Source organism: Ranitomeya imitator, chromosome 3 (genome assembly GCF_032444005.1).
Source record: "Ranitomeya imitator isolate aRanImi1 chromosome 3, aRanImi1.pri, whole genome shotgun sequence".
Classification (NCBI taxonomy): Eukaryota; Metazoa; Chordata; class Amphibia; order Anura; family Dendrobatidae; genus Ranitomeya; species Ranitomeya imitator.
In genome coordinates, this window is record NC_091284.1 from 768,123,909 (window position 1) to 768,144,237 (window position 20,329).

The following is a 20,329-nucleotide window of genomic DNA, read 5'->3' on the forward strand; positions in this document are numbered from 1 at the left end:
ACTGGAGTGAGGGAGAAGCTTCATCTACATTCCTATATCTATCTGCATACTGGAGAGAACCTACAAGATACCAAAATATTTAGAATTCAGAGTCCTCGGTGGTGGATTCCTTTTAATGGCCAACTGAAAAGATGGTAACAAATTGGTACAGTACCAAGATATATATCTTTCCTGTATAAGATACCAGTAACTCGCCCGACTAAGAGCTGGGACTCTGAAAACTTAGAGCCAACAGTCATCACATCCTGCTTTAAAGGGAATCTGTCAGCAGGTTTTTGCTATCTAATCTGAGGTCTGCATCGAGTGGGGGCTGAGACCCTGATTCCAGTGATGCGTCACTTGCTGACTCTGCATGTTGTCATTGTGATACCATCACCGTTTTCTCTGCTCACAGATCTAGCAGTGCTCAGCATGTTGAGCTCAGTATAACCCGGCCCACACCACTGATTAGCAGCTTTCCGTGTACAATCAGTGGTGGGGTTATACAGAGTAGTTGACTAGAAAGCACGAGACACCTAGTCCTGCAGTGATAATCTCCTGCTGATAAGACACTGATTGTATTGAAAGAGCAACATAGCTCAGCAAGCGATACATGGCTGGAATCAGACTCCGTGCCTCTACATCATGCTGCTCTCAGATTACATAGCAAAAGCCCGCTGACCGATTCCCTTTAAAGAAAACCAGTGGGATAATTCATGCAACCCGAACCACAGACCACATAAATCATCTGACTGGTTCAGGAGACAAAATTAAAGATTCATTTTCGATTTTTGAAGCTGAACCTTAGGCTACTTTCACACATCAGGCTTTTTGATTCAGGCACAATCCGGCAAGTTTTGGAAAAAACGGATTCGTTTTTTCCCCATAGAGTTGTATTAGCGCCAGATTGTGCCTGATGGCCAGACGTTTCATCCTTTTTTTTTCCAGATCCATCCAAATAGTCGTTTCCGGCGGACGGAGAAAACCGCACAGTGACAGAATCGGCCACAAACACATGAAACGGAGGTGTGAAACAATGATCCGGCGCATGGATCTGGTTTTCAAAGCATTTCCCATGCAAATCAGCCAGATTTTTCCGTTCTGGGGTCTCTCTCTCTCGTCCCCGGAACCAGGAAATTAAAAAAAAAAAAAAAAAAAAAAAAAAAAAAAAATCCATGCATTCATGAAGACCGGATCCAGCTAATAAACGGATCCAGCGCATTTTTCACAAATTACGTCGGATCAGTTTTTTAAAAAAAATTAGCCGGATTTAGCCTGAAAACAAAAAACTGATGTGCGAAACTAGCCTAAACAGATGAGGAGTCAGTCGCCAAGTATTATCTTCCTCCGCAACAACTAGGGGGCCCGTTACAGTTAGAGAAGCACTGGGGTACTAAATGCCCCTGAACGAGAAATAGATCCCCAAGCTTTAAATGCAAAAGCAAAATAAGTTTAATAAAGTTACCTTATGGATTCAGTAAACTATCAGGTAGGAGTGGTGATCCTACTGACAGAAGCCCTTTAAAATGGTGGTATAGCTGACAAGGTTAACAATCAAGGGACCTTAGATTGTGAGCCCCAATGGGGACAGTGATGATAATGTCTGTAAAATGCTGCGGAATTAATAGCGCTATATAAGTGCGAAAAATAAATAAAATATAAAATAAATCAAACAAAAGTAATAAAAACGATATAAATTTGGCATCAGCATAAGTTGTACTGACCCATAGTTCACTTTACTTGTGCATCAGAGGAGTAGCAAAAAATTTAAAGGGAACCTGTCACCTGAATTTGGCGGGACTGGTTTTGGGTCATATGGGCGGAGTTTTGGGGTGTTTGATTCACCCTTTCCTTACCCGCTGGCTGCAATATTGGATTGAAGTTCATTCTCTGTCCTCCATAGTACACGCCTGCACAAGGCAAGATGAAGCTTCCTTAGCCTGTAGCGCTCACCTTTTCTGCTCTTCAATCAGTCCTGTGTCATGCCAACACTAAAGCATCCCGACACCATTCATGTGTTGGCGCTTTTCTTCTCACTCACAACGTTGCCATGAATAAAGAATGGGATCTAAACCTCACCCAAGAGCAATTTCTCCTAAGGCCCCTTCACACATCATGTTTGCGTTACGTGTGGGGTCCATTTTGACAAGTACCGGACACATGTACACTCTAATCAATGGTGTTGCATATATCCGTATTGTCATGCAGAACGTGTGTGTGACCCACACGTAGACTTGTCCGTTTTTTGCCGGCAGCACGGATAACAGTGTGCTTCGTGTGACACGTACCGAAACAGAATGCAGAATAGAGATTAAAGATTTGTAGGTGTTAAAGATGTGCCACGTGTTTAGCTTACTGTACATGGATTAACCTAATAAATGAAAAAAAAAAAAAAATTGTGGGGCCCCATCATTTTGGTAACCAGCCAAGGTAAAGCAGACAACCGAGAGCTGATATTATCAGGCTGAGAAGGTCGCTGGTTATTGGGCCCTTCCCAGTCTAAAAATACAGCGTGCCTCTGCCCCAGAAGTGGCGCATCACATGAGATGCTTCAGCTCTGGTGCTTCACCTTTGTTCTTTCCAATTGCCCTTGTGCAGTGGCAATTGGGATAAGTAGGGCTTGTGGTTGATGTCAGCTGTGAATTGTCCAAAGATACAGCTGACATCAATTACCCCCCAGACACCCTCATGACTTCTTATTTAACACTAACACTCCGACACTTTCCCTGGATTCTGAAGAGCGGTGATGTCATTGCTCAGAGTCGCTGGGTCACGCAGATGGCATTTGTGTTTTTGGACAATTCACAACTGACATCAACCCCAAGTCTGATGATCGCAATTGCCTTGGAGCATCTCTTATGATGAGGACCTTCTAGCATAGTCCTATTTACTTGAATGAGGCCGTGCTGTTCTTTCCGCACTGTTCATGGCCAAGATGACCACAGTGCAGGAGAAACCTATCCAGAGGTCATGGCTTTGGACCAGTGGTGGTCTGAGCATTTCTGAACTTATGGCATACATTGTACCCCCACCCATCTTGATTTTAGTAATACTAGTTGGCCCATGAAAAATTTTTGCACATTTGTTGTTGGGGGGGCGCAGGCAATTTCAGGAAAATCAAGCTGGTCAAATGTTAATGTATTTAATGAGATGAACACAGAGGTATTTATATATGTAGATTGGTAATACAATAAATTGGTTTGATAAGTAGATGCTAAAAAAATGTCTTGAGGTTGTGGTGCCACCTGAAGGTTATTGTTTTTTTCTGCAGGTTTCTGAAAATGAATGTTTAAACTGATTTATTGATCAAACTGTGAATGTGTGGTTTGTTTGTGACTTTTCTTGCTAAAAGGGGCAAGTTTACCTTTCAAATGGTGTATCATTTGTGTGTGGGGCGAAGTAATCACCGAAAAAGCAGTGCATGTTTACAAACGTGTTTGCATATGTGACCCACATGCAGTGAAGTGTTCAATCCTTGAATTTGCCTGAAATAGGCTGGGCAAGCACTTCGGCAAGCTGGAAAGACCCCAAGGCAAATGCCATCTGCAGGTAATTTGACCTTTGAAATGGTGTATCATTTGTGTGTGTCGGTGTAGTATAAACGGAGCAAGTATGCAATTGAATAGGCAGTGCATGTTTACAAATGTGTTTGCATATTTGACTCACCTGCAGTGAAGTGTGCAATCCTCCAATGTGCCTGAAATCAGATGGGCAAGGAGTTAGGCAAGCTGGAAAGCTCCCAAGGCAAATGTTAGGATTTGTTTGTGATGTCTAAGCAGCTTTGTGGTAGTGTGGTGCCACCAGCAGGTCATTTTTCCTTACTGCAGATTTATGAAAATCAATGTTTAAACTGTATTTTGTGATCACATCGTGGATGTGTGGTTTGTTCGGCTATTTTCTTGCTGAAGGGTGCAAGTTTTCCTTTCAAATTGTGTATCATTTGTGTGTGTAGGTGCAGTATGAACGGAGATACAAAGTAATCACCGAAAAGGTGTGTTTTGAAATAATACAGAAGGATGCTAGACCTTAAAAAGGGTTTTCCACTTTTAGAGAAGTTGACCCAAAACAATTAATGTAATGTAAAACAGTAAAAGACCGAGCGCATTCTCCATCCCGCCTAGCCGCTGCCCCAATCTCAGTGTTCCGACTTCAGCAGTGACGTCACAACAACAGCTCACATCACCACTGCAGCTAATCACTGAGGGCAGTGGCTCTGCCAAATTTAGATGCGTCTTGGTCCTGCTCTGCCACCATCGACATTGAGGTTTGTTGCAACAAGACGAGGATTTAATACTAGATCGGACGTTCTGACTTGGTACCCCTTGTCGGGGTGGGATGGCTTTTACACCCTTTTGATGAAAATAGTGTTAACCAAGTATTCGATGTTATTTACATGTATTTCTATTTATTTACTTACTACAGGGTATTTGCTTATTTTGTTTTTAGCTCTGGTTTTGTCTGTTTTAAAAACCTTAGTGTGAACATGCATCTACACTTTGCACTTTTACCAACTTGTGTTCCGGCTCATTTCTTTGCTTGGAGCTCAGTGATTAGCTGCAGCGGTGATGTGAGCTGTCAATGTGACATCTCAGGAACTGCAGTGGGCAGCATGAGTAATATCTTTCTGTTTTGTTTTTTTTTCACGTTTCAGGAATTTTGGGGGTTTGCTTTGCTAAAAGTGGAAAACTCCCTTAACATGTATTTCAGAAGTAAACAGTTAATCCCACAAATATTCTTCCTATACAATACATTATAATCATGGAGGATGCACTGTTCCCTCCCTGGTTAGCGGAGTAGTTTACGGTTTGGAAGCAGCCCATCTCAGGTTTGCACGGTTACGTGCGTACTCGCCTCCTCCAAACTCCAATAAGATTAAAGTATGATGAAAAGACGCTGACGTGTTAATCCTGTTCTTGAAGACACTCGTAGTGAACTTTCCAGATGGTTCACAAGGGGGTCTCCAGAAGACGGGAGGGACACGCTCACTAGGTACACGTCTACGCCAGCTGCCTTTGATACCAAGTACGGTAGTTATACACAAATGGCTTTATTGGGATTTAAAAAAAAAAAAAAAAAAGCACGACTAATTCCAATCAGGTCATCGGCAAATTGTATAATAAAAAAAAAAAAAAAGCATGGTTAATAGCTACTGTACTTAGCGGAGCTTACCAGACAGTGACCTTTAGAAGCAGATTTCTACAAAGCCTTTTCCTTGAGGGATTCACTAGGTATTTGAGACTTGTGTCACCTAAATGGGTTCGAGTTGGTTTCTAGACATTTTTAATTGAGGAATTCTAAAATGATGCAGCGTCCCAGTGACGTGTATGGGTCAGATAGATACGGGCCCCACGTCTGATATGCAATCACCTGAGCATCAAGGAGAAGAATGGATGGAGATGTAGCACTGCACATGTCTAGAGGAAGCATCTGAGGACACTGACTGCACCGAGTCTCTGGCAGCAACATTTAAGCCCCATGATCCAGGCATTGCACCGTTTTAGGTGCCCATCGGCCCGCTGAAGGCCCCTATGGCTGCAATACTGTGGATATTACGTTTAAGATTTTGCACATTTATAAATCACATTGCTATTGAACGAGTCCAGTTATTAGACATCAGAAAGGTATAAGGCGAGCACTTTACTTCTTACAAGACCAGCCCAGATGAATGTACAGTGCCTATCAATAATGCATGTGAAGCTTGGAGGCACAGTCTGCTGAATAATATATTGGTATTGATGGAGTAGTAGCCGGCCTGTGGGCATGCTGGGTGATGTAGTTCAATTATAACACCATGAAGGAGGTGACTTGTGTTGAGTAGGATGTAGGCGACTCAGACATCAGTGTCCATTCTTTATTGAGCTGGAGAGATATGAAGGAAACTTCAGTATTTAATTGTAGAGCCCATCATGTTCCCAGAATGGTTTTTTTTCCAGGTTATTGGAAAAAAAATTTTCTTTTTTGTCGGGGGTGATGGGTTAATTGGAAAACCCCAGACCTTCCAATTTGTGCTCTCCTAATATATATAATCTATTTAGAAAAATCCCGCACATGTGCGGTGATGAGTGGCTTTGGGTACTACACACAGCTACAGTGCGCATGCGCGGGGAGCCAATCGTCACGGCGCATGTGCGGCTCCGAGATACACTATGCAAGCATGGGATTCTTCAAAGCGGATTGGAGTGCCATCGGCACAACCCCGGGAACATCATTCCTTATGCACGGGCGGCGACAACTGTGACTGAACTAAATGAAGCACACCCCTATGACTAAATCCGTTCTCTGAATGCTGAGCGCTGTATAACTGCCAAAACATCCCTGATTGGATGCTTTGTGTACACTGTGCATAGGCAGAAAGCTGCCAATCTTTGTTGGGGTCGGGATTACACAGAGCTCATGAATATGGAGGCTTTCCAGGCAGTAGGATTACTAGTCGTCTAGTGGTGACCTGCTGACAAAACAATGATTTTATAAAAACTACAGCAAGCAGACCAATAAGACACACTGCTGGAATCAGGGTCTCTGTCTCTTCATTATGCTGCTCCCAGAGTAGGTAACAAAAACCTAGTGACCGTTACGATTTTTCTTTTTTTTTTTGTGTTCCTTTGCAACTAAAACAAAAAAAAACGCGGTCTTCTAACTTTATGGGCAGGGTTTTTTTTCGATTTCCAGTCTAAAGTGATTGTAAAGCATTATCGCTCTGTGTTCTGATAGAACAGGTGTGCACCATGGATTCAAGCCCATAATTTGCAGTTTTCATGTCGTTATCACCATGGTAACCGGCAGTTATCAGAACATCATCTATGCACCTGCCAGACCTGCGCTTCCTATGTGCTCATAGCTGATGCACCGCGCTGTGCCAGAGTCTAACGGAGACTTGCGTAAAAATGATTATGTTGTACATTTAATTGTAAGGGATTAATCCAAAATCCATTGTTTTTCTACTTTTCCTTCCTGTGTGGTGAAACGCCAGAGGGGAACCAATGCCAGAACTGATCCCATCATTTTCTGTGGGGGAATGGTTTGCCTTGGATGATAAAGTCTATGGGAAGCGCAAAAATTTTTCCTCCAACTCTTGCACTGCCCCCCATGTGAAATGATCACTGTCTGAAAGTGACACTTCTTGAAGTGGCGCAGTGAGTGATCGACCCCTTGGAGCTGCTTATGCAGAGCAGCGGGCGACATTAAAGTGAGCTTTGCCTTCTCGGTTCCTGCCCATGCAGAGCGAATCAGCCGGTAACAAACCCATCTTGACTGCTGAACTCTGCATAAGCAGTGACAGACTTTGTTCATTGCTATAAGAGCGGATTTTACGTATTTATACTTTCTAACCCCAACTAGGGATAGGGCTAGGGATTGGTTCAGAGTAGGGTTAATATTCGGGGATAGAGTTAGGAATAGGGCTAGGGTTTTTTTGTTGCGTAAGTAACCCTATTTCTAACTATTCCTAAATATTAACCTTACGCTAAACCAATAGTTGAGAATATCTATATATAGCCATGCTGGTTCAGTATGCCTTCAATTTTGAATAAATCCCCAACAGTGTCACCAGGAAAGCACCTCCACACCTCCTCCTCCATGCTTCACGGTGGGTACCAGGCATGTAGAGTCCATCTGTTCACCTTTTCTGCGTCGCACAAAGATACGGTGGTTGGAACCAAAGATCTCAAATTTGGACTCATCAGACCAAAGCACAGATTTCCACTGGTCTAATGTCCATTCCTTGTGTTCTTTAGCCCAATTAAGTCTCTTCTGCTTGTTGCCTGTCCTTAGCAGTGGTTTCCTAACAGCTATTTTACCATGAAGGCCTGCTGCACAAAGTCTCCTCTTAACAGTTGTTGTAGAGATGTGTCTGCTGCTAGATCTCTGTGTGGCATTGACCTGGTCTCTAGTTTGAGCTGCTGTTAACCTGTGATTTCTGAGGCTGGTGACTCGGATAAACTTATAATAATAATCTTTATTTTTTTGTAGCGCTAACATATTCCGCAGCGCTTTAAAGTTTTGCACATTTTATCATCGCTGTCCCTGTTGGGGCTCACAATCTAAATTCCCTATTGGTAGGTCTTTGGAATGTGGGAGGAAACCCACGCAAACACGGAGAGAACATACAAACTCTTTGCAGATGTTGTCCTTAGTGGGGTTTGAACCCAGGACTCCAGCGCTGCAAGGCTGCTGTGCTATCCACTGCGCCTTGCTGCCCCAGAAGCAGAGGTGACTCTTGGTCTTCCTTTCCTGGGGCGGTCCTCATGTGAGCCAGTTTCTTTGTAGCGCTAGATGGTTTTTGCCACTGCACTTGGGGACACTTTCAAAGTTTGCCCAATTTTTCGGACTGACTGACCTTCATTTCTTAATGTAATGATGGCGACGCATTTTTCTTTACTTAGGCTACGTTCAGATTTGCGTTGTGCGCCCCTGCGTCGGCGACGCAACGCACAACGCAAATAAACGCACCAAAACGCACGCAAAAACGCTGCGTTTTGCGACGCATGCATCCTTTTTTGCCGAAATTTGGACGCAAGAAAAATGCAACTTGTTACATTTTCTGCGCCCAACGCTTGCGGCAAAAAAACCGCATGCATCGCACAACGCAGCACAACGCATGTCCATGCGCCCCCCATGTTAAATATAGGGGCGCATGACGCATGCGTTGCCGCAGCGTCGGGAAACGCTAATGTGAACGTTGCCTTAGCTGCTTTTTTCTTGCCATAATACAAATTCTAACAGACTATTCAGTAGGTCTATCAGCTGTGTATCCACCAGACTTCTGCACTTCACAACTGATGGTCCCAACCCCATTTATAAGGCAAGAAATCCCACTTATTAAACCTGACAGGGCACACCTGTGAAGTGAAAACCATTCCCGGTGACTACCCTTTGAAGCTCATCAAGAGAATGCCAAGAGTGTGCAAAGCAGTCATCAAAGCAAAAGGTGGCTACTTTGAAGAACGTAGAATATAAGACATAACAAAAAAGTGTGAAACAACTGAAATTAAGTATATAATTCCACACGTGTTAATTCATAGTTTTGATGCCTTTAGTGTGAATGTACAATGTTTGTAGACATGAAAAAACAGAAAAATCTTTAAATGAGAAGGTGCGTCCAAACTTTTGGTCTGTACTAATATATATATATATATATATATATATATATATATATATATATATATATATATATATATATATATATATATATATATATATATATATATATATATATATACACACACATATACATATATACACACATATACACACATATACATATACATACACATATACATACACACAGAGGCCTTTGGGCTCACCCTAACTGCACAGACGATTCACTACACTGCCACAATGGGCAATAGGAGATATTTGGGAGGACATGTCACCCTTCATTAGCTCATCCACCATGCACAATGCTGGAGACAGAGGGATCAATTACATTCATTTATAGCATCCACATTAACACAGCTGGAGAACGGCCAATAGGAAATCTGTGCCCAAGCCTGTGATTACTGAAGAAGACCTATGCAGACACTAAAATTACAGATTACATTTTCGGATGACAGGATAGGTATCTTAAAAAAAGGCAAAGTGTAAGAAGTCGGCTATTACTGGTGGAATGCTGTCAGATGAAGCGTAGGCAGCGGGAATCTACAACTCCATGGGCACCGCTGCCAACACACAATGCTGATCAAAAGTTCAGTACGTTGGCCGCTCTACAGAAAAAGATCCAAGAGATTCAGAATGAACAAGACGTAATTGGCAGTTCCTGTGTGCATCAATGAAGGAAGCCACAAGCCAAGACCAAACAAAGTTGGAAAGTACAAGAAACCTGAAGAAAAAGTGCAAGGAATTTCTTGGCACTGGTGGAAAAATAACTCTGTGCCATCTGTAATGTTTCCGAATGACAATGCTACTTGGGTCTCATTCAGATGTCCGTGTTGCATGTACATCTTCTGGGGTGGTTTTTTGTTTTTGTTTTTCCCCCACAGAAATGTAACAGGGAATGTGAAATAAAACATGAAAATCCCCAGCGCTGTGCAGCACTGATGCAGAAAGACTGCCATCTACAATCCAAACGGGACCATGTGAAAGCAAACAGAAGAGGAGGAGTTTCAGGAGGAACAAGTTTGGATGGAACACCAAGTCAGGAGACATCCACACAGATCTCCCTTGTAAAAAGTCAACGTGTCAAAACACAGCATGTTTAGGAGCCAGGAAAACAGGCAGTGTGGACATGTGCTGGAGAAGACACTGACGCAGAAGTGACAGGCCGCAGCAAGAAGCAGGAGCCAGACAGCTAAACCCGAGCGGCGTCAAGCATGTACCAGAACCCAGACTATACCGATGAAGGTCCAAATGCCACACCTGTGCCTGGTCAAGACCCGAAACCGAGACGCCAGTCAAGAGCAGAGGCCCAGCCTTCATCCCATCGGGCTCATCAGTTAAGTATCGAAGACCCGTGAGGAGACCCCACCCAGGAGTGGATGCCTGCCGTGGTGAATGGGAGGCACGAGTGAGCCGGGCCGTTGCTTCCAGCACTGACGTATAGTACAGGGGTTGGCATAGGCTAGGACAACAGACAGGATGGGGTCCAGTTGAAATGAAGGAGGCCCAGTGAGCCTTGTTAGACTGTCAGGAGGACATGGGGCCTAGTGAACCGGAGACCCCCGCTAGAGCTGGTGTTAGAGGAAGAGATCGTATTGTGACTTATACCACCGAGAGTACAAGCCTAGTTAGAAAGTTATAAGAACATTCAACTAGAGACCACTGTAATAGAGTGAACCTGAGGATTCATTGTATACTCTGTATTGTATACTCCATCTGTGATTACCCCATTTTACATTGTTTAACCGTTGCTATAGCTACCACAATAACCCGCCATACCAGCAAATAATCTGTCTCATTGGTTACTTCCACCTTGTCCCTGTCTGTGTGTTGCATGCAGTCACCTGCTTACAGATAGAACACATTTCCATTATAGTATATAGGACTTTTCACTGGTCCGTTTTTTTCCCCATGCATCATGTGTCAGTGCAAAACACATGCCAGATTTTCTCCGGTATCAGATGACAAAAGCCAATACAAGTCTATGGGTCAGGGGTATTATATTAAATAAAAAAAATCACGTACATCACACGGACAGAATCAGTGTACAGTGTTGTGAATTCCGCTCTTGAGCTCCCTCCGGTGGTTGTAAGTGGCACTTGTGAGTTCTGCTCTTGGGCTCCCTCCGGTGGTTTTAAGTGGTATGGCTGCTCCTTGGATTTAGCTGTCTGCAGCTGCTTACACTGATTGTCTTTCTGCTCGGCTATTTATGCCTGGCTCTTTCCTTCTGCCAGTGCCACTTGTCAATGGTTCCTGGTTGGATGCACATCTCTCTTGGATTTCCCTGATATCCTGACCAGTTCAGCAAAGATAAGTCCTTGCTTTGCTCTTTTCTGTCCACATGTTGTGGACTTATTCGCTCTGTGCATTCTATGTTTTGTCCAGCTTGTCAGTATGGATTAATTCAGTTAAGCTGGAAGCTCTGGGAAGCAGATTTACCCTCCACACCTTTAGTCAGGTGTGGAGATTTTTGTAAACTGTGTGGATTTTTGTAGTTTTTAATACTGACCGCACAGTATTCTATCCTTTCCTATCTATCTAGCTAGACTGGCCTCCTGTGCTACATCCTGGTTTCATTCTGTGTATGTCTTTTCCCTCTCCACTCACAGTCATTACTTGTGGGGGTTATCTATCCTTTGGGGATTTTCTCTGAGGCAAGATAGTTTTCCTGTTTCTATCTTTAGGGGTACTTAATTCTCAGGCTGTGACGAGGTGCCTAGGGAGTGACAGGAGCATCCCACGGCTACTTCTAGTGTTGTGTTGAGCTTAGGGACTGCGGTCAGTACAGGTACCACCTCCTTCAGAGCTCGTCCCATGTTGCTCCTAAACCACCAGTTCATAACAGTATAGTCCATGATCAACATTTATCCATCCATGAAAAACCATGGTGGCACTCTGATCATAAAAACGGACCGTACAATGATAACACATTGAGGACACGGTACAGATTTTTTTTCACATACAAGTTTAAAGACGGACATGTGAACGAGGCCTAACCAATCACGTTTTACCCAAATCCTAATCTTATGACCATTAATCAGGGAAACGAGCATTCACAAGAACATTCACTGCCGATAAATCAGCCCAACGAAACAGACCCGGAAACAACTGACTAAGTAATTTGTCGGGTGTGAAGATATGTAAAGTTATGAATATTGGGGTTTGTATAGATCAGATATTGACATACATTTTCAACTCTGAGACTGATTGGGGAAGTATATGCATATCTTTTCATAACTTGACACCTGCCTATAAGCCCCAAAACAATAGTGGCTAGATAGACAACATGACATGGCTGGTGTCAGCCATCTATGGAAAGGTAATATTCCGATAAAAAAAAATATGGCAACGATTTTGAACTTCTACGATTGTCAGGAGTAAAAAATAGGTCAGAGGGCGGGGGTGTAACTTAGGTGCTGATAAAGGGTCAAGGCGAATTATGATCCCGTTCACAGGATGTTTCCAATCGAAGTGCTGTCCTTCGCCAAGTTGAATCATCTCTGATCAGTGTAGCAAGTTCCTTATTTAATCCTGCTTATTTTATGTAGTTGTATATGCTGTATTGTTTTGTCCCCTTTGTAAAATCTCATTCTGGATTAAATATAAAATTAAACAGTTATGTTCCTTTTGTTCTGTAAACTGCACCGCGAAACCATACATTACCAGAAATCAGGCGTCCAGTCAGTCTGTATAAGCAACTGGTGGCAGCGAGTAGTTTTCGGGTAATCATGGAGTTAGCAGTGACCATACAGGGGGGTATATATACACATTTCATGTGTTGGAATCGGAGGTGTATATACCATATGCTCCCTGTTAGTTTCCCCAATAACCGGCCTATTAGTGGGAACAGCCTGCGACCTCTTCCATTAATAGTCAGTCAATCGTGTTATTATCCGGACAATAGGAGGCAGCGGAGAGCTGCCTGAAATAAATAATAGGTCCCTTTCTGATCACACATTAGCTTTCCTACTGAATGGCTGCTGACAGATCATCAAAACTATAAAGTGTTGTATGCTGTAAAGAATCCTTAAAAAAAAACAAAAACTTTTTTTTATAACTTTTTTCTCCTGTAACAGCAAAATAAAAAATCTGATTCCCTGTGTACAATCAATATATATATGGCCATTCCAGTGCTCTCCTAGAAAGCCGTAGAGCTGAAGCCAATTTGATTAGCATGATTTGCAATCTTCCCAGACAAACTGGCAGGATAAATTTAACACTGAGCGCCAGAAATAATTAATGGCCGATCCGCACTTCACAGGGCATCACACCAGAGACATAACCTCTGTCCAATTAGGTATTCTCCAGCCAGATGAGCTTTCACTAGAGGCCCCTCTAATCCACTAGAAGGGGAGAATAGCTCCCACAAAAAGCCGTTCTGGGGAGAAGAAAAAAAAAAATGAATGGATGAATTCTGTATTCTGAAAGACAATTAACTGAGATTTAGGACACGTTCACATGATGAGTATTTGGTCAGTATTTTTCATCAGTTTTTTTAAGCCAAAACCAGGAGAGGAACAAATAGAGGAAAAGTATAATAGAAACATATGCACCAGTTCTGCATTTATCACCCACTCCTGGTTTTGGCTTACAAATACTGAATGTAAAATACTGATGTAAAATACTGACAGTGTGATCGTGGCCTTACCAACTTCCTTTGCGCCAGCCTACATCAGGTTCTTCTCTCCCACATGGAATCCAGGCACCACTAGAGGACAGGACTATTACACTGGGAAATAGAATTTCTGCTAATTTACCAGTTCTGATGAAGGTCCATGTCAGGACCGAAAACATTTAACCAAGATATAGATTTTGTTGGATGGATGCACAATTAATGGAACTTTTTCTTCATATTTTTCTTTGTGAGTGCCAAGTTTCTTCAACTACATGGTGCACACTCACCGACAGTGTCGAGTTTGCCAAGTCCGCAAAATCAAACTTAAACAGTGAGGGGTTTTGTTTTTGTTTTTAGTTTTTTGGGGTTTTTTGGGGGGTTTTTTTTTTTTTTTGGGGGGGGGGGGGGGTTTAGGGCATTTTTCCTAGAGAAGGAGCTTAAATTCTTAATTCTGTTATTATATTTTTCGAAGCAGCCCAACAGGACCACTGAGAGCACTGGAGAAGCTGTGGATGGGATGGGGGGGGGGGGGGGGGGAATCAGCACTGGAGAAGCTGTGGAGGGGGGGGGGGGAGGGGAGTGAGGGGGACCAGCACTGGAGGGGAGGAGGATCAGCGCTGGAGAAGTCGTGGAGGGGAGGGGGAGGATCAGCACTGGAGAAGTCGTGGAGGGGGGGGGGGTGAGGATAAGCACTGGAGAAGTCGTGGAGGGGGATCAGCACTGGAGAAGTCGTGGAGGGGAGGGGGAGGATCAGCACTGGAGAAGTCGTGGAGGGGGATCAGCACTGGAGAAGTCGTGGAGGGGAGGGGGAGGATCAGCACTGGAGAAGTCGTGGAGGGGGGGGGTGAGGATAAGCACTGGAGAAGTCGTGGAGGGGAGGGGGAGGATCAGCACTGGAGAAGTCGTGGAGGGGGGGGGTGAGGATAAGCACTGGAGAAGTCGTGGAGGGGAGGGGGAGGATCAGCACTGGAGAAGTCGTGGAGGGGGGGGGGGTGAGGATAAGCACTGGAGAAGTCGTGGAGGGGAGGGGGAGGATCAGCACTGGAGAAGTCGTGGAAGCCCTGGAAGGGGGGGGGGGGGGTCAGCTCTTAATGGATTTGAAATGAAATATTTATGGTGTGCCAATGACTTCTTCAGTGACAGGTTGCATTTTGGCAGATTTATGTGCGGTGTACGATTCTCGATGCCCCTGCCCTGTGAGGCTGGGGGGGTCAGTGATCCGCCACAGAGGGTTCCGTGCACCTGCTCCACCAGATCCACACGGAAACATTACAGCCCGCTCCGCACACGAGGCGACAGAGCCCAGAATCCCATTCGCTGCCAAGTCAAGCCCGGTCCTGTATTAACACTTGCACTGCTGGACAGTCCTATCCCCATCACGAATAATCACGTGGACTGGGCCAGACTTCATCCTTCCAAATCCCAGCTTGTTACCAGTCACAGACTGATGGGACAGCTGCGGGCTCCACACATGGTCGCTGCCCGGCAGGAGGAGCAGCTCCAAGAATTCCGGAGGACACAGCAGGGAGAGAGGAGCGCTGCAGCCGGATCTGGGCAATTGTGCAGGGAGGCGTGAGATCACACCAAGGCTCATTCCTCACCAGACTATGAATGAGCAGAACAATGTGCTGTCTGCTCCCTATTCACACTCAGCTCCAGCCTTTCAGGCTCCCAGCAAATGCCCTTCACAGAGACAGAAAAGTGGCCATGGAGGCAGAGATCGACCGCCCCTCCCAACGTATGAAGACAATCAATACCACTGAATACCGCTTCATAGCTGACGTTCCCAGAGATGGCTACAATATGGAAATACACTTTTTTTCCTTTTTATTTAAATCAGTTGTATGGGCCGATGTCTGATCAGTTTCTTTCCTATGTGAAAGCTAGTAGCTGATCTGAGTGAAAACGGTCTCTGCCAGAAAACTGATCTCACATGCTTAACATTTGTCAGTGGGGTTATAACATCCAGCACATAGACCCCAGGCTCGCTGACGTGCAAGTGCACACAAGGGCTACTTGTCGCACAGACGTATGGTGCAAGTGCAAAAAAAATGGCACCAAATTACGGACCAGATTAGTGCACATAAATAGCAGGCAGCTCCTGTACCCATCCATCCTGCACACGCCATTCATTCTCCAATCCCACCCCAATTTCATTATCTGTAAAATCATTCCGACTGGTCAGAAATCGATGCAGATCCTGAGCTTCAGGTCGGATTGACTTGTCCGACATTCACGGTCCACATGTGGGCCAGCCATTGGTCTCCTGACCCAAACTAAAGAGTTGAGTTTGGGTCAGGAGACCAGTGTCCGGCTTTCCTAATTCTGGGCTTCGACTTACTGTTTGAAAGGAGTCATTCTCAGAGGTCAGATTGAAGATGGAAACCCCCTTAAATGCTACATTAGTCGTCATCATAACTAGTGTGCTTTACACGCAGATTTTGGACCAATCTTCCATATAGAGCTTAACTTGGATCAATTTAACCCTTTACCCTGCACGATTATCAATAAGGCCTAGAAATAATAATAATAATAATCTTTATTTATATAGCGCCAACATATTCCGCAGCGCTTTACAGTTTAACAGTTTCAAACACAACAGTCATAGGTAACAATGTTAACAATACAGTAATAAAGCAAAATAAGACAAAATAAGACAACCCTGCTCGTGAGAGCTTACAATCTACAATGAGGTGGGGGAGATACAAAGTACAGGTGTGTATTTACAATGATATATTTACAGTGATGGTCCAGCCATCTTCATGGAGTGGGGGGTAGATGGAGATACTGAAATGCTCATTTCTGATAATCGGGCAGTGTAAACAGGCTGCCAGTCACCCAGCCCAGTGGCTGAGAACTTTTGCAAACTATGTGCACTAAACGCTAAATTTTGGACTGTCGATCTCCTTCTCCTGGAGATAAGCCGCCGGTCGATGTGTCAAAAGGCGTCTTTCTCCTAGAGAACATGCGCGTTCAGCCGAACGAGAGCTCCTGTGTATGGGAGAGCCGGCTGAGATGGCTGTCGGCCAAAGCATAGTCCCTCCAATGGTCATCTAATGTGCATGGCCGGCCCTACACACCACATTGGATTGATATTGGTCTGATTGGACAGAAACTGATCAAAGATCTGAACCTGTAAACACACCTGGAATTACTACAATGACCCATCAGATTTTTACATGTGGCATTAGGGCATCTTACATGGCTTTTTCTTGAGGTTTTTGAAGCAGATCCTCTCCAAACTCCATATCAGAGTATTTATAATATTGTACGTTGGAGAGAAGCCACTGAAGAAAAAAATCATCTGTGTGAACATACCCCTAAGGATGTGTGCACACATTGCAGATTTTTTGCGGTTTTTTTTTTTTCGCGAAAAAAACGCATACGTTATGCATCCCATTTAGAATGCATTACGCAATTTTTGTGCACATGATGTGTTTTTTTTCATGAAAAAAACGCATCACTAAAAAAAAAAGCAGCATGTTCATTAATTTTGCAGATTTTTTACGTATTTCCCACTATAATATTATTGCATTGGGAACCTCCGGAAAAATCCGCGAGAAAAACGCATGCGGATTTCTTGCAGAAAATGCCCTGTTTTGCTCAGGAAATTTCTGCAAGAAATCCTGAACATGTGCACATAGCCTAAGGGCGTATTCACTCAGATTTTATTTCATGCAGCGTTTGAGGAGTGACACCAAACCAGCAAAAAAAGACTTAGACATCAAAGTAACGAGTGCTTACAGTAGGGTTTTACAAACCAATTTAGAATTACATAGTTCAGATTTGGTCAGATTTTTGAGTCTGCAAACACATCTTAAAGGGAATCTGTCACTTAAAAAATCGTATATGAGCTAAGCCCACCGGCATCAGGGGCTTATCGACAGCATTCTGTAATGCTGTAGATAAGCCCCCGATGTATCCTGAAAGATGAGAAAAAGAGGTTAGAGTATACTCACCCAGGGGCGGTCGCGCTGCTGTCCAGTACGATGGGCGTCACGGCCCGGAACAGCGCCTCCCATCTTCTTACGATGACGTCCTCTTCTGGTCTTCACGCTGCGGCGCAGGCGTACTTTGTCTGTCCTGTTGAGGGCAGAGCAAAGTACAGCAGTGTGCAGGCGCTGGGCCTCTCTGACCTTTCCCGTTGCCAGCGCACTGCAGTACTTTACTCTGCCCTCACCAGGACAGACAAAGTACACCTGCGCCGCAGCGTGAAGACCAGAAGAGGACGTCATCATAAGAAGATGGGAGGCCCCGGACCGCGACGCGCATCGGACCGGACCGCCCCTGGGTGAGTATTATATATAACTTGTTTTTCTTACCTTTCAGGATACATCGGGGGCTTATCTACATCATTACAGAATGCTGTAGATAAGCCCCTGATGTCGGTGGCCTTAGCTCATATATGACTTTTGGGGTGACAGATTCCCTTTAAGAAATCACACTCAGTTATTTCTGGAAACCATCTTAAGATGCTGCATTGGTTTAAAGTGGAGTGAACCCTTTGACAACAATCAGCTCGACTGACAGTCTAAGGTGCAGGGGAGCCACGGACAGGTGACTGACGAAGAGGAGGATCACACGTCCAATTTCAATATACTGACCCTTTTGTTCTACCTGTGATAAACCGTTGCATGAGTCAGGCAGTGGCTCCAGTGTATGGAGAAGTCTGGCAAGAAAGACACCGGCCAATCAATCATTCCTCTGACAGCCATCCAATGTGTGCGGCGGACACCCACCCCCCAGTGCACAGACCCCCCCCCCCCCCCCCCCCCCGCACACCCCATTTCACAGACCACCTCCCCCCACACACACACCCCCATTGCACAGACCACCCCCCCATTGCACAGACCACCCTCCCACGCGCACACCCCCCCATTGCACAAACCACCCCCACGCACCCCCACACTGCACAGACCACCCCCCCACACTGCACAGACCACCCCCCCACACTGCACAGACCACCCCCCCACACACACCCCCCATTGCACAGACCACCCCCACACACACCCCATTGCACAGACCACCCCCCCACACACCCCCCATTGCACAGACCACCCCCCCACACACACCCCATTGCACACACCACCACCCCCACTCCATTGCACAGACCACCCCCACACACCCCCCATTGCACAGACCACCACACACACACCCCATTGCACCCCCCCCACCCCATTGCACAGACCACCCCACACACACACACACACACCATTGCACACACCACCACCCCCACACACACACCCCATTGCACCCCCCCCACACACACACCCCCATTGCACAGACCACCCCCCACGCACACCCCCATTGCACAGACCACCCCCCCACACACACCCCCATTGCACAGACCACCCCCCACACACACCCCCATTGCACAGACCACCCCCCACACACAGCCATTGAACAGACCACCCCCCCACACACAGCCATTGAACAGACCACCCCCCCACACACAGCCATTGAACAGCCCCCCAACGTTGCACAGACCCCCCCACTGCACAAACCCCCTTCAGCAACATGGTACAATAGTTACACATCTGATCGCTAACCATCAGGAGCCATTTGTACACATCGCCCATGCCAATAACAATGGCTACAAGTCAGGGACCCCAGAAAGCAGTGGTCGGTGGTCGGCTCTGCCTATAGCACCGGCAGATGACAGCATGCACATACAGGTCACTGGCCTCAGGCCTCAGCACAGCAGCAATAACAACCCCCCTCCCCCTGAGTCCCCGGGGATTAGTACCGTACAGGCGACCTTGCTAGGGATGGAGGGCGCCCTGCGCGACCACTTTCCCAATGTCCCCATGTAGTACACTTAGCACGCACCGTGCACGCAGCTGCCGTCCCCGGCCGCGCTCTCCCGCCTCACAGAAGGATAACGGTGCAGCCGGTCAGCGTCCTCCCCCCGGTAATCTCCATCACTGTCCTCAGCGCTGGCCGCACACAACGCTGTGTGGGAGGGGCTAAAACAGTACCCGTGACGTAATCTGCGAGACTCCACCAATCCGAAGACGAGGCGGTGAATCACTATACAAACCCCGCCTGCTGATTTTGACAGACCGTTGGGAGAGCCAATGGGAAGTCGGCATGAGGGTTCTGCTGTCCAATGGCCTGACAGAGACCAGAGTGACGTAAGACACGATGTTGCGTGGGATGGACCGCAGTTAGCGGATCGTGGTCCTGAGTGTTGTGCGCGCGGTGACGGTCTTCTGTTCCGTTCCCCCGGGGCTGCAGGCTTCCTATTCAGTGTGAATGAATTCTTAGCAGTTTATACAAAGGAAAGACTGACTGATAGGTTTTCTCGTTTTATGGAAACATATGAAACTTGCTTAGCAAAAAAGTTTTTTTTTTCTTTAAAACCTTCAAGATCCCGTAGCAGCTAATTCACACCAGTGCGTTTTGCTGTCCTGCATGGAAATATACCACTACTGCCCCCAGTTCTGCTTCTGTCTGCACTGGCTCCATGGCACATGTTTTACAGGGTTTACACAGATTTCACACTGCATAGGCAATAAACACATCTCTTAGACCTGAAGAGGCTGCTGTATTTACTTTGAAAATCAATGTCCGAATGGCTGTATTGTATTATCCAATCCTAATGTCAGAACAGGAAACATTTTCCTAAAGGATCTGAAGCAC